At 42.2% G+C, this 22621-nt stretch overlaps 1 long non-coding RNA gene across 30 annotated transcripts in view; it reads left to right on the top strand.

Moving 5' to 3' along the window:
- Positions 1-22621, top strand: part of LOC147369714 (uncharacterized) — a 694358-nt gene that overhangs the window by 306346 nt on the left and 365391 nt on the right. Inside the window, exon 2 of one of the 30 annotated variants that reach the window (XR_015167783.1) lies at positions 21781-21838. The exons of the other annotated variants lie outside the window; for them this stretch is intronic. This is a non-coding gene — a long non-coding RNA (uncharacterized LOC147369714). The remainder of the gene's footprint in view (positions 1-21780; positions 21839-22621) is intronic. 30 annotated transcript variants of the gene reach the window in all.

Genomic DNA, 22621 nt, shown 5'->3' on the forward strand with positions numbered 1-22621 from the left:
ACTTTCCTTCCAAGGAGTAAGCGTCTTTTAATTTCATGGCTGCAGTCAGCATCTGCTTTGATTTTGGAGCCCCCCAAAATAGTCTAACACTGTTTCCACTGTTTCCCCATCTGTTTCCCATGAAGTGATGGGACCAGATGCCATGATCTTAGTTTTCTGAATGTTGAGCTTTAAGCCAACTTTTTCACTCTCCACTTTCACTTTCATCAAGAGGCTTTTTAGTTCCTCTTCACTTTCTGCCATAAGGGTGGTGTCATCTGCATATCTGAGGTTATTGATATTTCTCCCGGCAATCTTGATTCCAGCTTGTGCTTCTTCCAGCCCAGTGTTTCTCATGATATACTCTGCATGGAAGTTAAATAAGCAGGGTGACAATATACAGCCTTGACGTAGTCCTTTTCCTATTTGGAACCAGTCTGTTGTTCCATGTCCAGTTCTAACTGTTGCTTCCTGACCTGCATATAGGTTTCTCAAGAGGCAGGTCAGGTGGTCTGGTATTCCCATCTCTTTCAGAATTTTCCACGGTTTATTGTGATCCATTCAGTCAAAGGCTTTGGCATAGTCAATAAAGCAGAAATGCAATTTGTTTCTTGTTTCTCTTTTTCTGGAGGATCACCCCACATTTCTTCAGCTCATCTCTGGGGACGGTTTGTGTTCCCCACCAAAACCACTCTTTTTCCTATGGATGTGCTCCGATTCACTTTGCACTTATCAGTGTGGGATTCAAAACTGGGCAGTCTTAGAGTCTCCTATATTCTTCCTGCTGCTGCTGCTGGTAAGTCACTTCAGTTGTGTCTGACTCTGTGCGACCCCATAGATGGCAGCCCACCAGGCTCTGCCGTTCCTGGGATTCTCCAGGCAAGAACACTGGAGTGGGTTGCCATTTCCTTCTCCAATGCATGAAAGTGAAAAGTGAAAGTGAAGTCATTCAGTCATGTCCAACTCTTCGAGACCCCACAGACTGCAGCTTACCAGGCTCCACCGTCCATGGAATTTTCCAGGCAAGAGTCCTGGAGCGGGTTGCCATTGCCTTGTCCGTCATTTTTCCTGATCCTCTGACAATGGATATCTTTTCCAGTCTCATTTTGCCCCAAGTGTCCTGCTTCAGGGGACTCTACATGTTTTCTAGCTTTGAGGATATACAGTTGAGCTATAGTTATACCACTGCTCATTTTTCATGCACTTTGCATGATGCACCCTACAAACACAACAGGAAAAGATTTCTGAATATGTGAACACACATCTTGAAGCTTCTTGACTTGCTTCATCTGGATGCCAGTGAACTGAGAGACATGTAGTTTGGTTTCCTCCTGACTTTTAAACTTTTCTGGTCACCCCATTCCTCTTCTTAAACCCCTAATTCCTGCCAGCATGCTTGCTCTCCACACCCTAAGTGCAGCTTACTTTAATCTGACCGAAGAGGAATAACAGCTGATGCAAATTAGTCTTTTGACATGGCTGAAACGTTCTATATGTTACCTCATTCAATTCAGCCCACATATAAAGCTGGCGAAGTCAGGGTTTCAAAGGAAACTGAAGTTCAGAGATATTAAGTAACACCCAAGTCTTCACAGCTAATATCTGGCTAAGCTAGAATTCAAACCTGTATCTGGGAACTCTAGGTTTACACAATTTTCTCTGTGCATGGATTTTTTTTTTCCCCTGTGTAACAGCATTTACTAGTATCCTGACACATGCCCCCTTCCCTGAATATCTACAGTTATCTGTGGGCCTTGGAAATTTACAGTGGTTGTAAGACTTAAAGGGATCTCAGTCACTTGGTGTGTGCATGGTTAGTCACATCTGACTCTTTGCAACCCCACAGACTGTAGCCCACCAGGCTCCTCTGTCCACGTGGGATTCTCCAGGCAAGAACACTGATGTGTGTTGCCATTTCCTTCTCCAGGGGTCTTCCTGACTCAGGGATCAAACCTGCATCTCCCGCATTGGCAAGCAGGTTCTTTACCACTGTGCCATCTGGGAAGCCCCTCAGTCACTAGGCATTGGGGAAATTCTGGCAGGTAGGGTATCTTCACAGTGTTGTCACAGAGATGTTTTCTCTTCTTCCAGCCTTGTGGCTCAGAGACTAGGTGGGAGCAGGCTACAGCCCATCTTATTTTCCTTCCACATCAAGGGGAAATGGGTTAACTCCTGTCTAGAAAATAAAGCAAGGACTTTGAGCTGGATTTCTGATAGTCCATGTGTGTGTGTGTGCGTGCTCAGTTGCTCAGTCATGTCTGACTCTTTGTGGCCCTTTGGACTGTAGCTCACCAGCCTCCTCTGTCTATAGGATTTTTCAGACAAGAGTACTGGAGTGGGGTGCTAGTCCATACAGGCCTTTAAATAAGAAACCGGTTTTGAAAACCTACCAGGTAGGCATCCTTTCAGTTTTCTATGGCTTACCAGCGGCCCCTAGTGGCTAGAGACTCCAAGTGCCTTGAGCAGGGAGTCTTGGCTGCTGCGCTCTGCTCTGGCCTTGTGCCCTGCACAGTTTTAAAACACCACATTAATTCCCAATCAACATATTTTGCCATGCTGGGGCAGAAAAAGAGTGGAGTCCAAAATTCTGGGCAAAGAGGGCATTACAATGGGTGATCTTCACCTATAAAATATGGAACCAGGCTATCACTAAATCACTAAAATCTTTTTCGTTTTAATATTCTAGACCACAAACCTAGAAGGTGTACAATAGTGTTATGCCTGTTTACCTGCTGAGTAAACTCAGGTCAGAGAGTTTAAATAGCCAGGGGCACACAGGTTAGTGGGAAAGAACAGTCAGGTCTCTTTGAGATCAGACTCTAAATTTGCCAGACAGGCCTAAGGCTGTGTGTGTGTGTGTGTGTGGTATGGTGTTATGTTGTGTTGGCCTGGCAGTGGTCTGGTCTTGGGAATGATACTGGCAGCTAGCACTTAAGAATTCATTCTGAGGCAGGCACACGCTAGATACTCTGGTGGAAACCCCTTCACTCTCCCTAGCTGCCCAGTGAGGTGCACATCTTCAATTTACAGTTGGGAATGTGGATTCTCCGCAAGGCCAAAACTGCCAGAGGTCATATAAATGAAAGGCAGAACTGGGAATTAGGTCCCAGCTTGCCCAACTCCAAAGCATAGCTTGAGTTTACCCTCTCTGTATTGCATGAGTGTTCTCCTTGCAGCCAGTCTAGGTTACTCACCCTTAGTACCTGCTCATCTGAAATATCTCCCTCCTCTCTCCTGCCTGGTCAGTGCTAATGAGAATTTCTGCCGGTGAGAGAGCAGGGAACTGGGGACGTCTGTTGGTGGGTGTCCCTCAGAACATAGATTTTGTATTTGGGAGGATGTTCACGCCTCCTTGTGTGTCTCATGCTCTCAGACATCCTCTCTGACTCTGGTGGGTGGTAGGTGGGGTGGAACTGTCATGTCCTGGAATCTTGGAGGGTTTCCTTTGAAGAAGTATATGGAGACTGTGTAACATGGTAGTCCTGAGGTAGGTTTTGGGGACTTGAGACACTGAACAGCTACTAAGCCATTCAAGACTTGGTTCCCTCATCCACTCAGTGGACACAGTAGTGCCTATTGAAAGGTTGTTGCTGAACCATGCAAAGACGCCGGGATTCTTGGCCTCCAGAGGAGAAGATTTAATCCGGGGCCAGAGATGAGGCTTGATCACTCAGAGCTTTTGTGTAATAAAGTTTTATTAAAGTATAAAGGAGATAGAGAAAGCTTCTGACATAGGCATCATAAAGGGGTAGAAAGAGTACCCCCTTGCTAGTGTCAGCCATGGAGTTATATACTCTCTAATTAGTTATTACAGTGAATCAAAAGAATGTCTGGAGGTTGTAAAGACCTCACTAGACCTATTCCCATAATTTACACCTTAAGATAACAGGATTAGCCAGAAGGTTTTTTTCCAGAGACTGTCCTCAAGCAGGATACATTATTGTTACATAATCCTAAGGAATGTAGAGGGACAAAAAAGTTTGTCCTTTCCTCCTCCTCGAGAACTCCAGACCCCTCTCTCCTTGGGGACCCCTGGACTTCTTATCAATCTGCCTAGGAATTGACACTCACTATCTCATAGGGTCATTGCAGGCTCTATTAAGACAAATACATTAGATATCCTTAAGGCAACACCAATCACACAGTAAGTCTCCTTGCTGTGTTCATGAGCAAAGGAACACATGGTAACAATATATTTCCTTGAGAAGGGTGCCAACAGCAGTATTAACTGTCAAGAGGCCTGGCCCCTTGTTAGGTGTTAGCAGGTGAGATTAAGTGGTTTCCCTTGAAACAAATAGCAATTGCCTTAGGGGCAAAAGCAAGAACAATGTACTGATGGAAGACAGCCAAAGCCAAGAAGACCCCTTCCATTGGGATATATTGGGTGGCAGGAGACAAATGATGACAAACCCTTTGTTGGGAGCAGTGCCTCCCAAATCCCTTGCCAGGAGAGTATTGCATCTTGGGAGCAACAGGAGACAGCCGCAGAGGAATTACTTTGCCTCAAAAGGATTTGCCTTGACTTAATAGCTTTATTGAATCCATGCTTTTCAGCTCATTGATTCCATTTGCTTTCATTCAGGATTATGTAGGAGCGATGCCATTACTTTGCCTGGTCAGGTTGATTAGCCAAGATCCCATTGCTGTGGCTTCACGACTCTCCTTCTTCACATGTGTCACCCTTCCTTCCTTAAACCCTGCTTTATGTCCTCATTTTACCCACTTCAGGGACTGGGCCAGACATACGTACATGGTCTGGGTAAATGCTTTGAATTCCTTGCTAACTGGAAATGATGGCATCAGGCAGATCACTGATGCCCCCTCACTTTAGAGCTTTTTGTGCTGGTTAGCTTTTGCTTGAGGATTCATTGTCTTAAAACCAAGCTTTGAAAAAAACTTTATTTTTGGCTTCTTTGGGAAGATTGTCCTATGTAGCCATGCAGGTAGATTTTTAGGAATGTTTTCCAAATGACAATGTGCACCAGTATCACATGGGAGCTTGTATAAAAGGACATTTCTGGGCCCAAATATTTAGATTTAGCAGGTTGTCACGTCCCTCCTTCTTTTTAAATTGAAGTAAATGTCAGATGGCATAAATTTAACTACCCTAAGGTGAATAATCTGGTGCCATTTAGTACACTCATGATTTTGTGCAACTATTACCTCTATGTAGTTCTAAAACATTTTTATCACCCCCAGGGAGATCCCACATCCATTAGGCACTCACTCCCAGTCCACAGTCCTCCCCAGCCTTTGGCAATCATCAGTTTACTTTCTGTCTCTGTGGATCTAGCTGATCTAGGTATTTCATATAGAGGAAATCATCCAGTATTTATCTTGTTGCATCTGGCATATTTCACTTTGTATAGTGCTTTGAGGTTCGTCCATGTTGTATCATGTCCTAGTATCATATTCCTTTTCATGGCTGAGTAATATTTCATTTGTATGCACATGTAGCATTTTGCTTATTCATTTAAACAAGGTACTCCCTTGTTTCTGCAGCAGGTCATCTTTGGTCCATACTTGGGAATTGTTAGCAGTGGAGATCACTGCATTTTCCCAGGGAAGTCTGATACATTTTTAGAGTAGAGTTTGAAGAGTGCCAGGCCACAGCTGCCATTGGGTATGATAGGCATTTGGAGATGGACCTAGAAATAGATGATCAGGGAATGTCTCACCTGGCAGGACAAGGCATTGAAGGAAGGGCATAGATAGAGACCTGGGTAAACAGTGCCGAGAAATGCAGGTAAGAGAGATTTCAGTCTGGATCCCAGCTCTGTTGTCTCATAATAGGCAAGTTAAAAACTCTCTGAATCTCCTGTTCCTAGTTCATAAAATGAAATAGCAATAGTAACTCTCATAGCATTGTTGTTTAGATGAAATAATTTATATTAAATGCCTCTTATAGGGCCTGGACGGAGAAGGCAATGGCACTCCACTCCAGTACTCTTGCCTGGAAAATCCCATGGACGGAGGTGCCTGGTAGACTGCAGTCCATGGGATCCCTAAGAGTCAGACACAACTGAGCGACTTCACTTTCACTTTTCACTTTCATGCATTGGAGAAGGAAATGGCAACCCACTCCAGTGTTCTTGCCTGGCGAATCCAGGGACGGCGGAGCCTGGTGGGCTGCCATCTATGGGGTCACACAGAGTCGGACGCGAAGTGACTTAGCAGGAACAGCAGCAGCATAGGGCCTGGAACAGAGTGAGTAAAGCCCAAAGTGGCCATGATTTTTATTACTTTCCCAGAAAAGGAGTGCTGTGCAGTTGGAGTCTGGCACAGGCAATTTGCATAGACAGGGGCGGGAGTGTTCTCATTGGGGTTGGCGGCTGGTCTGGGATCCTGTAGCATCTCCAAGAGAACTCATGAGAGCAAGACATGGCTCCTGATGTAGGAAAAAAGAGACCCACTCTCCAGCACGCTTGTCCCAGCAATAAAGCAGGAACCTTGCATTTAAAATGAGACATACTGTCAGAGTGGAAGCAGTATTGAGGCAAAAGGAATAAATTTTTTCATTGTTGGTCTATTTCACTGCTGGATTGTGAGTACAGGGAGGGCAGGGGTTGTCTGTCCTTCTTACTACTCTGTTCCTTCAACATGTGTAGGGCATCCAGTCAATAAATATTTGTCATACATGTGACTGGCTAGCTGGCTGCTGTTTTATCTCTCTATTAGCTTTGTTGTTGTTTAGTCACTCATTCCTGTAAGACTCTTTGGCTCCCATAAACTGTAGCCCACCAGGCTCCTCTGTCCGTGGGATTTCCCAGGCAAAAATACTGGAGTGAGTTGCCATTTCCCTCTCCAGGGGATCTTCCCTACCCAGGGATCAAACCCATGTCCTCTACATTGGCAGGCAGATTCTTTACCACTCAGCCACCAGGAAAGCCCCCTCTCTATTAGCTTGCTGCTGCTGCTGCTAAGTCACTTCAGTCATTTCTGACTCTGTGTGACCCCATAGATGGCAGCCCACCAGGCTTCCCCATCCCTGGGGTTCTCCAGGCAAGAACACTGGAGTGGGTTGCCATTTCCTTCTCCAATGCATGAAAGTGAAAAGTGAAAGTGAAGTCGCTCAGTTGTGACTGACTCTTAGTAACCCCATGGACTTCAGCCTACCAGGCTCCTCTGTCCATGGGATTTTCCAAGCAAGAGTACTGGAGTGGGGTGCCATTGACTCCTTAATTCCTTCTGAATCAGTTTCATGTACTGTCAGAGGAATATACTCTGCCTCAGGTACCCTGCTATGAGACTATTCACAAATCCGCTCCAAAATTCTTAAGAATGTGCATGACTTTTGATCCAGAAGTTCCACCTCCAAGTATTTAATCAGGAAATACCTAAGGCTTAGAAGGATTATGACTCATTATGACTCAAGAACATTAATTGTGTGCTTATTTGGAATAACAAAAAAGTGGAAAGAACTTGCCACCCAACAAAAAGGAGATTGGTTAACTGTATTATAATACTTCCATTCAATAAAGTGTTTTAAAACCATCAAAATAAGGAGGAAGATTGTTTAATGATATGAGAGAATATCCAAGTTATGTAGTTAGTGAAAACAGCAAGTCAACAATATTTTGATATAATAAAACTGTGTGTAAGGGTATATATATAACACTGGAAGGATTTATACAAAATACATATCACTGTTGTTCTGAGTGATTAAATTAGAGATAACTATTTTTTGAGCTTGTCTGTTAATTTCCATGATTTTTTACATTGAACTTGTAGTGAGTTAAAATAAGAATGAATGTTTTTAAGGATTATGTGGGCTTCCCTGGTAGCTCAGCTGGTAAAGAATCTACCTGCAATGCAGGAGACCCCGGTTCAATTCCTGGGTTGGGAAGATCCCCTGGAGAAGGGATAGGCTACCCACTCCAGTATTCTTGGGCTTCCCTGGTGGCTCAGTTGGTAAACAATCCACCAGTAATTCAGGAGACTTAGGTTAGATCTGTAGGTTAGAAAGATTCCCTGAGGGCATGGCAACCTACTCTAGTATTCTTGCCTGGAGATTCCCCATGGACACAGGAGCTTGATGGGCTACAGTCCATGGGGTCTCAAAGAGTTGGACACCACAGTGACTAAGCACAATGCAGCACAAGGACTATGTTTCTGATAAGAATTTGGCTCTTGTCTCTTGAGTGTGTCTGAACCTACAGAGTGGACCAAATGGCCTCAGCCATGGGGGTTGGGAAGCTGTGGGAAGAGACTGGGGACAGCAAAGCATCAGGCGTGGCTTTTGCTACATCCCAAAAGTGGGACATGTTGTTTTGCTTTACTGATGGAGAGGATGCTCTGTCCCTCTTATTGTGTCATGTTCTCCATCCTTGCCTACATGTTAGTGTCAACTTGAAAGGGAAAGGTGCTCAGTCGTGTCTGACTCTTTGCTACTCCATGGACTACACAGTCCATGGATTGAACCCAGGTCTCCCGCATTACAGGCAGATTCTTTACCAGCTGAGCTGCAAGGGAAGCCCAAGAATACTGGAGTGGGTAGCCTATCCCTTCTCCAGTGGATCTTCCTGCCCCAGCAGTTGAACCGGGGTATCCTGCAGTGCAGGTGGATTTTTTTTTTTTTTTTTACCGATTGAGCTATCAGGGAAGGCCCAGTGTCAACTTAAATAAGGGGTAAACTGAGACAAACTCAGATTACCAGGAATCGAGGTTATTTGGAAATAGTAGAGGAATTGCCATTTGGGAAACACATGGACTAGTAAGCTATAAGTGAGTCTGTTGAGGGTTTGGGATGAGCTGTGTTTATGGGCAAAGAGTGAAAAGAGGTTGAAGTCCAGCTATAGTCCAGGCAGGAAGTTTGCTGGCTTGATGATGGAAAGAGATATAAGTCAGGAGATAATTGTTCATCTTCTGTAAATCAAGCATTTGTGGCAAATCAATCACTTGGTTAAATTCCATTCTTCTGAGGGCAAGTAAGAGTCTCCATTTTATATCCTCCAGTTTCATTTTAGATGGAAATTTTTTTCATATTACATTAAATACACCCAGGGTGTAGGGGTTTTTCTGCTTTAGAGGGTGAATGGATCCACAACGTAGGCTTCTAACTATGAGGTAACCATCCACACCCTGGTTTCAAGAAGATAAATTTAAACTTTTCATGGGCTGAATTGGCCATACAAATTTATTCTGTCCTGTGTTCTAGGAAATTAAAAGAAGGAAGTCTGGGCTGAGAAAATACAAATGAAATTAATATTTTTACCAAAAGAGAAACAAGATGAGCACCAGTTTCTGATATTTACTTACTTACAAGCACCCCCCTGTCCAGGCCTGAGACTTTGTTCACGGGCCAAGCAGGTGTGTCAGACTCCATCTTCTGTGAGGTCTGGCTCTCCCCAGAGAGTACTGGGCCCTTTACACTAACCTGTGTCCTCAGGTTGCTCTTCGGGAATTCTTCAATATGTCAGCATCCCAGATGGGGTTGTGATTTAGACTCATGCTGGGACCTCTACAGAATCTGCAAATCCACAGTGGTGGTGTACTGTAGAGTATGCTTTAAAGCAGAAGGAATATTGCTAAAGGGAGTATATAGGGAGGAACAACTAATGCGAAAGGAGATGCAGTTTGACAGATGAATAGTCCTTCAGGAGCACAGAGAGGATGCATCATCAGAGGCAGAGGGAGCAAGAGGGAATTCAGTGTGTGATGAAAGAGACCACATCAACACAGAGGGCAAGCAAAGGTGTTGCCAGGACTAGATAATGAAGGGGCTTGTAATCCATCCTCAGGAGTTGACCATTTTATCCTGTAGCTTATAAATTGCCATTAAAAGATTTTAAGCAAGAGTGTAATCTTCAGTAGTAAGCACACTCTGTCTTTCCTATTAATCTGTGAGTTTCCTGAAGGCAAATGTTTGAGTCATCTCAGTGGTTGCCTTCTCCATTGCCCAGTATAGCCTGTTATTTATAATAATAGCTATACTTTCATCACTTGCTTACTATGAATCTGACATTGTGCTAAATGCTTTATGTATTGTACTAGTTAGGATTCTCTAGAGAAACAGAATCAACAACAAATATACATAAGTTTTTTTTTTTTTGGATAAGAATTCCCTCTTATTTGGAGGAGTGTCAGTCTTCTGAAGGATGAGGCTTTCAGCTGATCAAGCAATCTGCTTTACTCAGTCCATTGATTCAATTATTAATCTCATCCAAAAACATTCTAAAACACATACCCAGAATAACATTTGATAAACCCAGATAGTTTATCTGGGTTTGGGGTGATAGTGTATCACCCCAACGACCACCATTGTCCAGTCATGGTGACATACAAAATTAATCATCACACATGAGTTATATCATTTAACTTATACAATGATCTTGCGAGGTTATTTCTATTTTTATTCCCATTTTAAAGGCAAGGAAACTAAACCTTGGAAGGTTGATGTCATGTCTGTGAATAACAACAACTGGTATGTGATTTAGCCCTGGTTTAAACCCAGGCAACTGACTCATTCTTAACCACTATGCTATAATAAATATTTTTAAATTTTTTTTCTAGAATTCTCATGTAGAAATTTAACAAATATAATCACTAATAATATGTTAATTATATTGAACATCCATTATGAATTCCTATAGATGAGTAACTAAATGTACTGTTAACACCAGTCTTCCAATAAATTCATGTTTTTTTCTTTCTAATTCTAAAAAAGAAAGAAGTAATGAGGAGAGTTTTGCTCAGCAAACACTGGTGAATCTGGTAGAGAATTCATTTTTCTTTTCACAGTGAGTCTCTTGGGTCCTACCAGTTGCATTTCAGTAAAAAGAAGGAATTGGTACATTAAAATGATTCACTTATATGTGAAATCTAAACAGCAAAACAAGCAAACATAACTAAAGAAAAACAGACTCATAGATACAGAGAACAAATAGGTGGTTGCTAGAGGAAAGCTAGAGGAAAGCTCGGAGAAGGCAATGGCACCCCACTCCAGTACTCTTGCCTGGAAAATCCCACGGACAGAGGAGCCTGGTAGGCTGCAGTCCATGAGGTTGCTAAGAGTCGGACACGACTGAGCGACTTCACTTTCACTTTTCACTTTCATGCATTGGAGAAGGAAATGGCAACCCACTCCAGTGTTCTTGCCTGGAGAATCCCAGGGACAGGGGAGCCTGGTGGGCTGCCATCCCTGGGATTGCACAGAGTCGGACAGGACTGAAGTGACTTAGCAGCAGCAGCAGCAGTGGAAAGCCAAGCGCCTAAGAATTGATGCTTTTGAACTGTGGTATTGGACAAGACTCTTGAGAATCCCCTGGACTGCAAGGAGATCCAACCAGTCCATTCTAAAGGAGATCAGCCCTGGATGTTCTTTGGAAGGAATGATGCTAAAGCTGAAGCTCCAGTACTTTGGCCACCTCATGCGAAGAGTTGACTCTTTGGAAAAGACCCTCATCCTGGGAGTAACTGGGGGCAGGAGGAGAAGGGGACAACAGAGGATGAGATGGCTGGATGGCATCACCGACTTGATGGACGAGTTTGAGTGAACTCCGGGAGTTGGTGATGGACAGGGAGGCCTGGCGTGCTGCGATTCATGGGGTCGAAAGGAGTCGGACACAACTGAGCGACTGAACTGAACTGAACTGAACTGAGAGGATAGCGGAGGTGGGGAGGAGAGATATAGCTGAGGGAGAGTAAGAAGTGTAAGCTCAGAGATGATGGTGTTAACTAACCTTATAGTGGTAGTTACTTCATCACGGTATGAAGTCAAATCATTATACTGTATACCGTAAACTTATATAGGGCTTTATTTCAGTTACATCTAAACAAAACTGAAAGAAAAAAAAAAAAAAAAGATGTGAAGATGTGGAGGCAGCCAGGGAGGGCTCTTAGCGTTATGATATCTGTGTTGTGCAAAGAGGAGACAAATGTAACCAGCTTGCAGTAAGACTTGATTCCTGGAAACAATAATGCTGTGATATCATTTTCTGGGGATTGTCTTGAGTGTGTTTGAATGAGGTTTAAGTCAGATAAACTCATTCCAGAGTCTCTGGAGATGACTCATAGGCACTGTGGCTTGCCTGTCACTAATAAGCGGCATGTCCTGGCAATCTATGCAAATAAAATCCTGCTTTCCTACTGATATTCATGGGTCACTAAGATATTCTTCAGTTAGAACTGTTGTCTTTTCTTCCTCTCCCTCTAAATTTTTCTGGGCCATTTTTAATATTTGAAATATATGCCTATTTGTGAAAGGAGAGTGCTCTAAATGTGAAGAGTTGATTTAGAAAAGCAAATTTACCCTCATCAATTATTACAAGTTGCAGTGCTTAAATAAATAACATTTAAATAAATTTTCTTAAATCAAGGCACATAAAAATTTATAAGAAAACATTAGGGAAAAACCCTGTATTGTATAACTGAATTTTGCTAACAGAGTAGAGCATGCGTTCTCATCAAAAAATATGCGAGGTGATGGATATGTTAATTAGCTAGATAGTATGAATCCTTTCATAATGTTTACACATATCAAATCATCATGTTGTATACTTTAAACATATTGCAATTTTATTTGTCAATTATGGATCCAGAAAGCTGGAAAGATATTTACATAATTAAGATTGACTCAGCGGAGAGTAATTCTAGGACTTTAGTGGCCAGGCTGGTGGGAAAACATGGTGGGAAATAAGTGTGGGAAATAGTCTATTTTGTCATACCCAGGAAACAGCTTTGGGCCAGAGTAAGACCAGTGTTCACCACTTGAAGGGAATTCAGCATAGGCAAATCTTTTTATTTGTGAATAACTGTTCCCATTCAGGCTGGCGTGAGTAAAGGAGAGTTTTGAAAGCTGACATGGGCATTTCATAAAAATGAAACATAACTATATACTTTGATCCTTGGACAACACAACTGTGAACTATATGGATTGTTTTATATTCATGTTTTTTTACTAAATGCATAGAACAGTGCTACACTGTCCTCTGTAAGTTGAATCTGTGGATACAGAACAACAGGTACAAAAGGCTGACTGTAAAGTTATACATAGATTTTCAACTGTGTGCCTCCATCTCCGGTTGTTCAAGAGTCAACTGTACTTTGCTTCAGAAAGGTACATGCTTAGCTTAGGTACATTAGGACCTTAGAAAAGGTCCTAATGATTGAGTTTCCTCTTCTGTTCATTTTTCTCTCTCTGGTTGCATTTAAAAATGTGGATTGGTTTCTCTCTATAATACAGCTTTCTAAGACAACTTGTCAGTAAGAATGTGGCTGAAAATGACCACCCCATTATTACTCCATGTCTCCACATGACCTTTTAGTTTAAACATATACTTGTGTCTGATTATAGAGTTATTTTGTTCTTTTCTTTACTCAAATTCTCAAGGAAGAACACTCATGATTTGCTAGCCATTTAGTGGCTTGGCTTCCCTTGTGTTGCCTTTTTTGTGTGTGTTAGGTTGTACAATTGTCTATGACTTGTAGTGGATCACATGGTAAAACACAGCTACTTTTATTTACTCCTCAACAGAGGTTTTTTTCCATGATCCAGTGGATGTTGACAATTTGATTTCTGGTTCCTCTGCCTTTTCTAAATCCAGCTTGAACATCTGGAAGTTCACAGTTCATGTACTGTTGAAGACTGGCTTGGAGAATTTTCAGCATTACTTTGTTAGTGTGAGATGTGTGCAATTGTGAGGTAGTTTTAACATTCTTTGGCATTGCCTTTCTTTGGGATTGGGATGAGAACTGACCCTTTCCAGTCCTGTGGCCAGTGCTGAGTTTTCCAAATTTGCTGGCATATTGAGTGCAACACATTAACAGCATCATCTTTTAGGGTTTGAAATAGCTCAATTGGAATTCCATCACCTCCACTAGCTTTGTAGTGATGCTTCCTAAGGCCCACTTGACTTCACATTCCAGGATGTCTGGCTCAATTGCCAACATCTGATCATTGTAAAAGCAAGAGAGTTCCAGAAAAACATCTAGTTCTGCTTTATTGACTACGCCAAAGCCTTTGACTGTGTGGATCACAACAAACTGTGGAAAATTCTGAAAGAGATGGGAATACCAGACCACCTCACCTGCCTCCTGAGAAATCTGTAGGCAGGTAAAGGAGCAACAGTTACAGCTGGACATGGAACAACAGACTGGTTCCAAATAGGAAAAGGAGTATGTCAAGGCAGTATATTGTCACCCTGCTTATTTAACTTATATGCAGAGCACATCATGTGAAATACTGGGCTGGATAAAGCACAAGCTGGAATCAAGATTGCCGGGAGAAATATCAATAACCTCAGATATGCAGATGACACCACCCTTATTACAGAAAGTGAAGAACTAAAGAGCCTTTTTTATGAAAGTGAAAGAGGAGAGTGTAAAAGTAGGCTTAAAGCTCAACATTCAGAAAACAAAGATCATGGCATCCGGTCCCATCACTTCATGGCAAATAGATGGGGAAACAGTGGAAACAGTGTCAGACTTTATTTTGCTGCTAAGTCACTTCAGTCGTGTCCGACTCTTTGCAACCCCATAGACGGCAGCCCATCAGGCTCCGCTGTCCCTGGGATTCTCCAGGCAAGAACACTGGAGTGGGTTGCCATTTCCTTTTCCAATGCATGACAGTGAAAAGTGAAAGTGAAGTCACTCAGTCATGTCCGACTCTTTGCGACCCATGGACTGCAGCCTACCAGGCTCCTCCGTCCATGGGATTTTCCAGGCAAGAGTACTGGAGTGGGGTGCCCTTATTTTGGGGGGCTCCAAAATCACTGCAGATGGTGACTGAAGCCATGAAATTAAAAGACACTTACTCCTTGGGAGAAAAGCTGTGACCAACCTAGATGGCATATTAAAAAGCAGAGACATTACTTTGCCAACAAATGTCTGTCCAGTCAAAGCTATGATTTTTCTGGTAGTCATGTATGGATGTGAGAGTTGGACTATAAAGGAAGCTGAGCACCGAAGAATTGAAGCTTTTGAACTGTGGTGTTGGAGAAGACTCTTGAGAATCCCTTGGATTGCAAGGAGATCCAACCAGTCAATCCTAAAGGAAATCAGTCCTGAATATTCCCTGGAAGGACTGATGCTGAAGCTGAAGCTCCAGTACTTTGGCCACCTGACGTGAAGAACTGAATCATTGGTAAAGACCCTGATGCTAGGAAAGATTGAAAGCAGGAGAAGAAGGGGACGACAGAGGATGAGAAGGTTGGATGGCATCACCAGCTCGATGGACATGAGTTGGAGTAAGCTCTGGGAGTTGGTGATGGACAGGGAAGCCTGGCATGCTGCAGTCCATGGGGTTGCAAACAGTCGGACATGACTGAGTGACCGAACTGAACAACAGAGGTTGGGAGGGAATTCTCTGAGAAGAGAATGTGGTCTTTTGCTGGTCTCCTAACATTACACCCCACAGTGAATCTCAGTAGAGCTTCTTCTTTTAAAAAAACAAAAGCCTTTTTATTTTGTATCAGGGTATAGCCGATTAACAATGTTGTGATTGTTTCAGGTGGACAGAAAAGTGATTTAGCCATAGATGTACGTATATCCTTTCTCCCCCAAGATCTACTCCCATCCAGGCTACCATATAACATTGAATAGAGTTCCAGCAGGGCTTCTTTTTTAACCAGTGGTGTCACACTTTCTTTAATCACAGAGGTGTCATGTGTCTGTCCTCTGTCATCTGCATTAAGCAGGACTCAAACCAGTGGCTGGTAGTTTGGGTGACAGGTCTCAGTTACCAGAAGAAAGATACTGGCATGTGTGTGATCAAGGTTCCAGTTCAGTAAGCTTAGGCTTAGAATGGAATGCGAGTAGGTATGCCAATCAGGAAGCAACATAGAGGTTGTCTCATGTGGGTAGGCCACCATTACATGTGTTATGAGCAGGCTTATGACTCAGAGCAATGACAGTAAAAGCTACATGATGCATCAGAATCACCTGGGGAGGTTAATCTCAGGGCACCTGCCCAGATCTAGTGATCTGCTGAGAGAATTGTTTTGACAAGATCAAATGGTGAATCTAATGTTGGGTCAAGTTCAGAGACCTCAGACTTATGAGGCCCTCAGTCGCCTGCACACAGTAGATTCTGAGGTAGCCTACAGCAGCAGGAGCCTAGATTTGCGTACTTCTAGTCTAGGATTCCTTTCTTTTTATCTTTTTGCTGCCTTTAAAGAAATACAGGCCAACATTCTTTTATATCAGGGAAACAGGGTTTGTCTTGGGTGACTGGTAGCTTTCATGCCATATGATCAGGCTAGGAGAACTCAGGTAGATATCTTAAGAGATTGAATGCTGAATACATGTGTCCCTAGCAAATGGGCTCTATCAATCACAAAAATTTTATTTTAATGCAATATTTTTCAGTTACATACAGTGACAAAGGTTTGTTTTTTGCTGATGTTGTATATCTATACTGGGTCTCCTGAGGGTTCTCCTATGAAGTTTTCTAACTCCAGGACCTAGGCTAGTTGCTGAGGCAGAGGGAAGGGAGAACATGGCAAGAATATCTTGGTTTTTAAAGCTTGCACCCTAAACTGACACACATCAGTATAGCTCATATTTCATTGGCTACATCAAGCCCTTACTTCACGTAGGCAGGGAAGTATACTCTTGCTCTTATGGGTCTTAAAGAAGAGACCCATTCATAAAACCTAGTGCAGGGATTTTGGCTTGTTTTCTACCACATCCCCAGCATTTAGAACAGTTTCTGGTACATGGTAGGTGCTTAAAAATATGGGCTGAATAAACAAACGAAAGTAAACTAACAGTCCATATCACCCAGGATTAACCGTGGTTCCTGAAGCAGTTCTGAAATTATCTTAGTTGGAACATCTTAGGAAATAACTCCAGAAAGGACTACTTTTGGGAAAAATTGTCCCCATATAGATTATTAATGATTGGAAAGGCCTGAGCTTGAAGAGGATCTGGGCTACCTGAGTCCCTAATAGCATTCTACATTTTGAGTAGGGGTCATTTTTTCATGTTTCCACAAGAGTATGTGCCAGGTCAGTTGGAATAGTTGTCTGATTCTCAGGATATTAAGTGTAGCATTGGGGGTGGGGAGTCATTTCGAGATTTCACATTAGAGCTCAGAGTAAAATTACCATATTGGCAATTACTGTCATAGGGATCCCCTTTTAACCAAAATGATGACTCCTTTTGGGGTTAACATTAGTTTCTACATGAAATGGTCAAAAGATTGCATTTAAGTGACTATCCTGGGAGGCCTGGCTCCGAAATTCACAGGCACATTAAGATGAATGGCCATTTCCATTCTCCTGCCTTGTCCTCAGCAAGCATGGGTCCTCAGAGCCACTTTATGCCAAGAGAACAAATGTTTGCAAGTGCCCCTTCTGTTTCTGGGAAGTCTAAAACCTGCCCATAATTTGGCTAATTTGTAGTTGATCATGGGGAAGATAATGAGGAGGGGAAATTGAGGGAGCAGGGGACAGAGTTGCTAGGAAACAGATTTACTTCTCCCATCCAGACAAATAAACTAAAGAAATGGTGTTAATGATTCCGGTTACTGACAGTCTCAGTTCCAAGGAAGCACAAATAAAATATGAACTCAGGTTACCATGAAGAAACATCAGAGGGGGAGGCTCTGGCCATGAGGGTGGAACATGGTTATTAATAATACTCTTAGAGCAGATGTGCTGTTGAAAAGAAGTCTTTGATGGAAAGGGCTTAGCATGGTATCTGCGTAGAGGGGATGGGCAATAAATGTTAGTCAAAATCATTATAGTTATATATATATATGATCTATTTATAAATAAGTTATTTTAATCTCATCACCTTCTAAAAAGTTCTAGCCCTTTTGAGTCACTTAGTAATGTCCAACTTTTTGCAACCCCATGGTCTGTAGCCTACCAGGCTCCTCTGTGTTGATTATCAGGCAAGAATACTGGAGTGGATTGCCATTCCCTCCTCCAGGGGATCTTCCCAACCCAGGGATCAAACTTATGTCTCTTGTGTTTCCTTCATTGGCAGATGGATTCTTTACCACTAGTACCACCTTGGAGGCCCTATGGCCTTTCTATTGACTGCAAATATGTCTTCCATTGCCCGTTAAAACTTTTATGAACCTTCCTTTCCTCATTTCACCTCCTCTGCATTGATTGTTAAAAGGGTTAGTGAGGTGAGATGTGTGTATACAATTTGTAAATGCAATGATTTTTAAAAATTTTTATCTTCTTGTTTTTAATTGTGGTAGATGCCACAGAAAATAAAACATTTGCTATCTAAATAGTTAAATGTATAATTCAGTGGTGTTAGCTATGTTTACTGAATCTCTAGAATATTTTTATCTTGAAAAACCTAAACTGTCCTGATAGACCAACTCCCTCAGCCCCTGGTAGCTACAATCCTTGGATCTCTATTAAGTTTGACTATATTAGATCTAAGTGGAATCATACAGTATTTATTTTTCTGTACTAGCTTATTTCACATAGCTTAATGTTCTCAAGATTCATCCATGTAGCAGTGTATATCAGAATTTCTTTCCCTTTTAAGGCCAAATAACATTTCATTGTGTGTATAGACCATGTTTTCTTATTCAGTCGTCTATTGACAACATTTGCCTTGCTTCCACCTCTTGGCTTTTATGCATCACGCTGCATTGAATATGGGTATATACATATCTCTTCCAGATCCTGCTTTCAGTTATTTTGGATAAATATCAAGAAGTGGATAAACTTCAATACATTTTATGTCTACAAAAAACAGTTTGTCCTCATCATTATTGCTCATAGTCACTTCCCCAGACACAAGAGGGGAATTTTTACGTAGGTCTTTGAGGTTCCTTCTCTGCTGCCCTCTGCTTTCTCTGCACCTCCAATCCCAGTAATCTCAGCAGCAATGAACTCTGATCTTTTTCCTCAACCCAGCAAAACTATTTCTCTGTGTCACCATTTGGAAAATGCCCTCAAGAAGAAAGCTGGTGTGAGTGGGAAGCTTTTCTCCCAAGTGATTCTCTTCTGATTACCCTGCATTAGTAACTGTCCAACACATGAAAACAATTTTGTATCCGTTTTGTTCAGTTTTATAGGACAGATTAAATCTGATATCATCTACTCCATCAAGGGTAGAACTAGAATTTAACCTAGATGTCTTACATTTATACTTCCTCTTGTTGGGAGAGGAAACAAACACAAAAATCCTCCAAACAAAAAGGCAAATTAAGAAAATAATTACAAATCAGGATACATGCTATGAAGAAAACAAAGGCACTGAAATATAGGCTTTCCCAGGTGGTGCAGTAGTAAAGAATAGCCTCCCAACTCAGGAGACACAGGAGATGTGGGTTGATCCTGGGTTGGGATGATCCCCTGGAGGAGGAAAGGGCAACCCACTCCAGTATGCTTGCCTGGAGAATCCATGGACAGAGGAGACTGGCAGGTTACAGTCCATAACATTGCAAAGAGTTGGACATGACTGAACACGCAACATAGGGAAGGTGGGGAAGGAGTATATGATTTGGGAATATGGTGATAAGAGGAGACTGCTTTGAGGAATTTTACACTGAGATTTAAATGATGAGTAGGACCTTACTATGTGAAGCAGAGCTAAGAGGGGAAAACAGAAGGATGTGCTAAATAGAAATATGGATTCTGAATAAGTGCTCCTGGCAAAAATTTACGTGACACAAACAAGGGCCAGAGTGCCAGGATAAGTAACTCATTATAACTCATACTATGGGTGAGAGGTCTGGAGACCTTGAAAGGGAAGGGATAAAGAAGCCATCGCAATGTCTGGGAATTGGGTTTGGGCAGTGTTTGGGGGTGTGCTTGCATGAGTGCTATCTTCAGATATCCCAAGAGCTATCATGGGGAGAACAGACAACACTCTAGCACATGGGTTGGCAAACTACAGCCCACAGGCCAAATCCAGCCATACAACTTGCAAACTGTGGATGGATTTTATACATTTTTAACTGATCTATTACATTTTAAATGGCTATATTAGTACTTGTTTAATAGCCTCAGTTTTGTTTCTGGCCCACAAAACAAGTTATTTATTACCAAGCTCTTTAAGAAAAAGTTTTCTGACCCCTTGCTTTGTTTGAGGCAGTTGATGCTCACAAACAAAGATTGTCCTTGCCAATTTTATTTAATACAGGTTCACTGTGGGAATTACAGTAATTTCACAAGCAAGTAACAGGTAGGATAATGGCTCTTAAGCCATCAAGAAATAACATTTTGAGCCAAAGATAGATTAATTACACTCCAGTTCCAGGCAAGGGGAGATGAAAGCAATAAAGTCAAAATTCAGTTGAGGTGTGCAAAACCAACCAGTTGGTTCTCAGGGGAGGTGGTTTAGTCAACTGAGAACTGGTATCCAGCTGTCAGCACAAAAGCAAAACTCACCTGTTGTTAGAGCTCGTTGCTAGGGAACAGTGGCATCACTGTTGACAGGCTAGATGATCTCCTAGGGGCCTTGGCACAGCTTTCATGACTGCTAGTAAAAGAATCACCTTTACCATGGAAGGAGCTAATGCCTCAGGGTCATTAGAGATCAGCAAAGGGTCACCTTGCCCAGATGGAACACTATTCTACAGTCCTTTTCAACTCTGAGGATTTATAGTCTAAACATCCCCACCACAGTTGCTTCTTCATGTTCTTGTCGATAAGTGTCCAGCTGAGCTCCTAAGTGGTTACTGGCAGCCACAGATTTGGATGATGACATCCTGACACACAGTTTCACCTTTATATCAAAACAGCTTCATTCTTAGAAATAACTTCACTCTGAAAAATAACTTCATTTTTGTCAGAAACAAGTAGACTTGACATCGTACCAAACCACTACACGGCATCTGTGTTCTGAATCAATTGCAGGAATTTGATTTGCTGTAGCAAAAGGAATGAGTTAGCAAAGTTGGTATCAAAAATTCTCTAAAGGGAAGAGATTTTCCTGGGTGGAGTTTTGGAGGGACCTCCCTCCTAGGCCTTTCCTTGCCCATCATCACACACTGGGTAGTTTTCCATCTACTCAGTCCATGCATGAGAGGACGTCATTTGACTTCTTGAGAACAGTGTGGAGGCATTGGACCAACTGGTCAAGAATTTGATTCTGTGAAATTGGACAGTTTTATATTTGGCAGAAATAACAGTTTGATTTGAAAACACCTAATTAGTGACTGAAGCTAATTGTTTCACTGAATTAAATTATTTTATCATCCCTCCAACTGGATTTAGACCATAAAGTCCTTGAGTAAAATGTTGGCATCTTAAATTAATCTGTTCCAGGTCTCCAACAACCAGGGGAAGACTAGTTTATAGTCTATAATGTGTGTGCTCAGTTGCTCGGTCATGTCTGACTCTTTGCGGCCCCGTGGACTGTAGCCCACCAGGCTCCTCTGTCCATGGGATTTCCCAGGCAAGAGTACTGGAGTGGGTTGCCATTTCCTCCTCCAGGGGATCTTCCTGACCCAGGGATTGAATCCGAGTCTCTTGCATCTCCCGAATTGGCAGGGGGATTCTTTACCACTTGAGCCACCTGGGAAGCCCCATAATCTGTAATAAACTAGGCTAATTACCCAGAAACTAGGCCATGGGCCCAGGTACTTCAGAAGGAAAGTAATAGTTTCAGAGCAGTCTCTCCTAACAAAACCCACCCTGGTTTATGGTAAGGAGTGGAATATGGTACAGATCTCATTCATGTATTTCTTTATCTGATAAGGAACTCACAGTCCAATGGGGACAGTGAAAGTGAAAGTTGCTCAGTCATGTCCGACTCTTTGCGACTCCATGGACTATACAGTCCATGGAATTCTCCAGGCCAGCATACTGGAGTGGGTAGCCATTCCCTTCTCCAGGGGATCTTCCCAACCCAGGGATTAAACTCACATCTCCCACATTGCAGGTGGATTCTGTATCAGCTGAGCCACCAGGGAAGCAATGGGGAGACAGATAAAATAATAGTAAGTATATAGGAAATTCACTTAGTTTTTGCATTGTAATTGGGGAAAAAGCTTTCTATTACCCTCTTAGGGAACCTGGCTATGTCTGAAAATTAAGTTATTAAAGACAGATTGACAGGAGAAAAGTATACAAACTGAATTTTAACATGTATATGAGAGTCTTCACAAGAGACTGAAGATTCTAAAAAGTGATCAAGTGTAAAGCTATAACTTTGAGACAAAGAAAGAATAAATTTGTGAAGAATTGATAAGACAAAGGGGTTTGACCTAGGGATAGTCCAACTAAGACTAGGTCATGATGAGTGTTAGTTTAACAAGGTTAGTTTGTAGATTCCTCTGGGCTGATAAAAGTCTGCCTCTAGAAAGAGACGTATTTATATTCTGTCCATAGACAGAAAAGAAAGATTTTTTTTCTGTGTTTACTGCTTGTTGATTGCCTCCAGCTTATGACCATATTATGTTAAGGGGTCAAATTTTGGAATTATATATTCTGGTTTCCTTTTATGCATTATGTCCAGAGCACTATAAAACATAGTTGGACATCGAAGGAGGTCAAAGCAATTTTTATGGAGAAGATGATGCCTGAATAAAATCTTAAAGAAGAGGATAAGGATATTCAGATGACGGGTGTGGGTCAGCTGTGGCAGCATGTGGGTGGGAGAATTTAGGCAGTAGAAAGGATGAACCATGAAAAAATTTAATGCATTTAGAAAATTTTAGAGAATTCTGTATGACTAGATTAGAGTAGAGAGAAATGAGGCTAGACCATCAAAAGATAGTGCG

This window comes from Bos grunniens, chromosome 7 (genome assembly GCF_055505025.1).
Source record: "Bos grunniens cultivar Pamir isolate PY7600 chromosome 7, Bosgru_T2T1.0, whole genome shotgun sequence".
NCBI classification, from domain to species: Eukaryota; Metazoa; Chordata; class Mammalia; order Artiodactyla; family Bovidae; genus Bos; species Bos grunniens.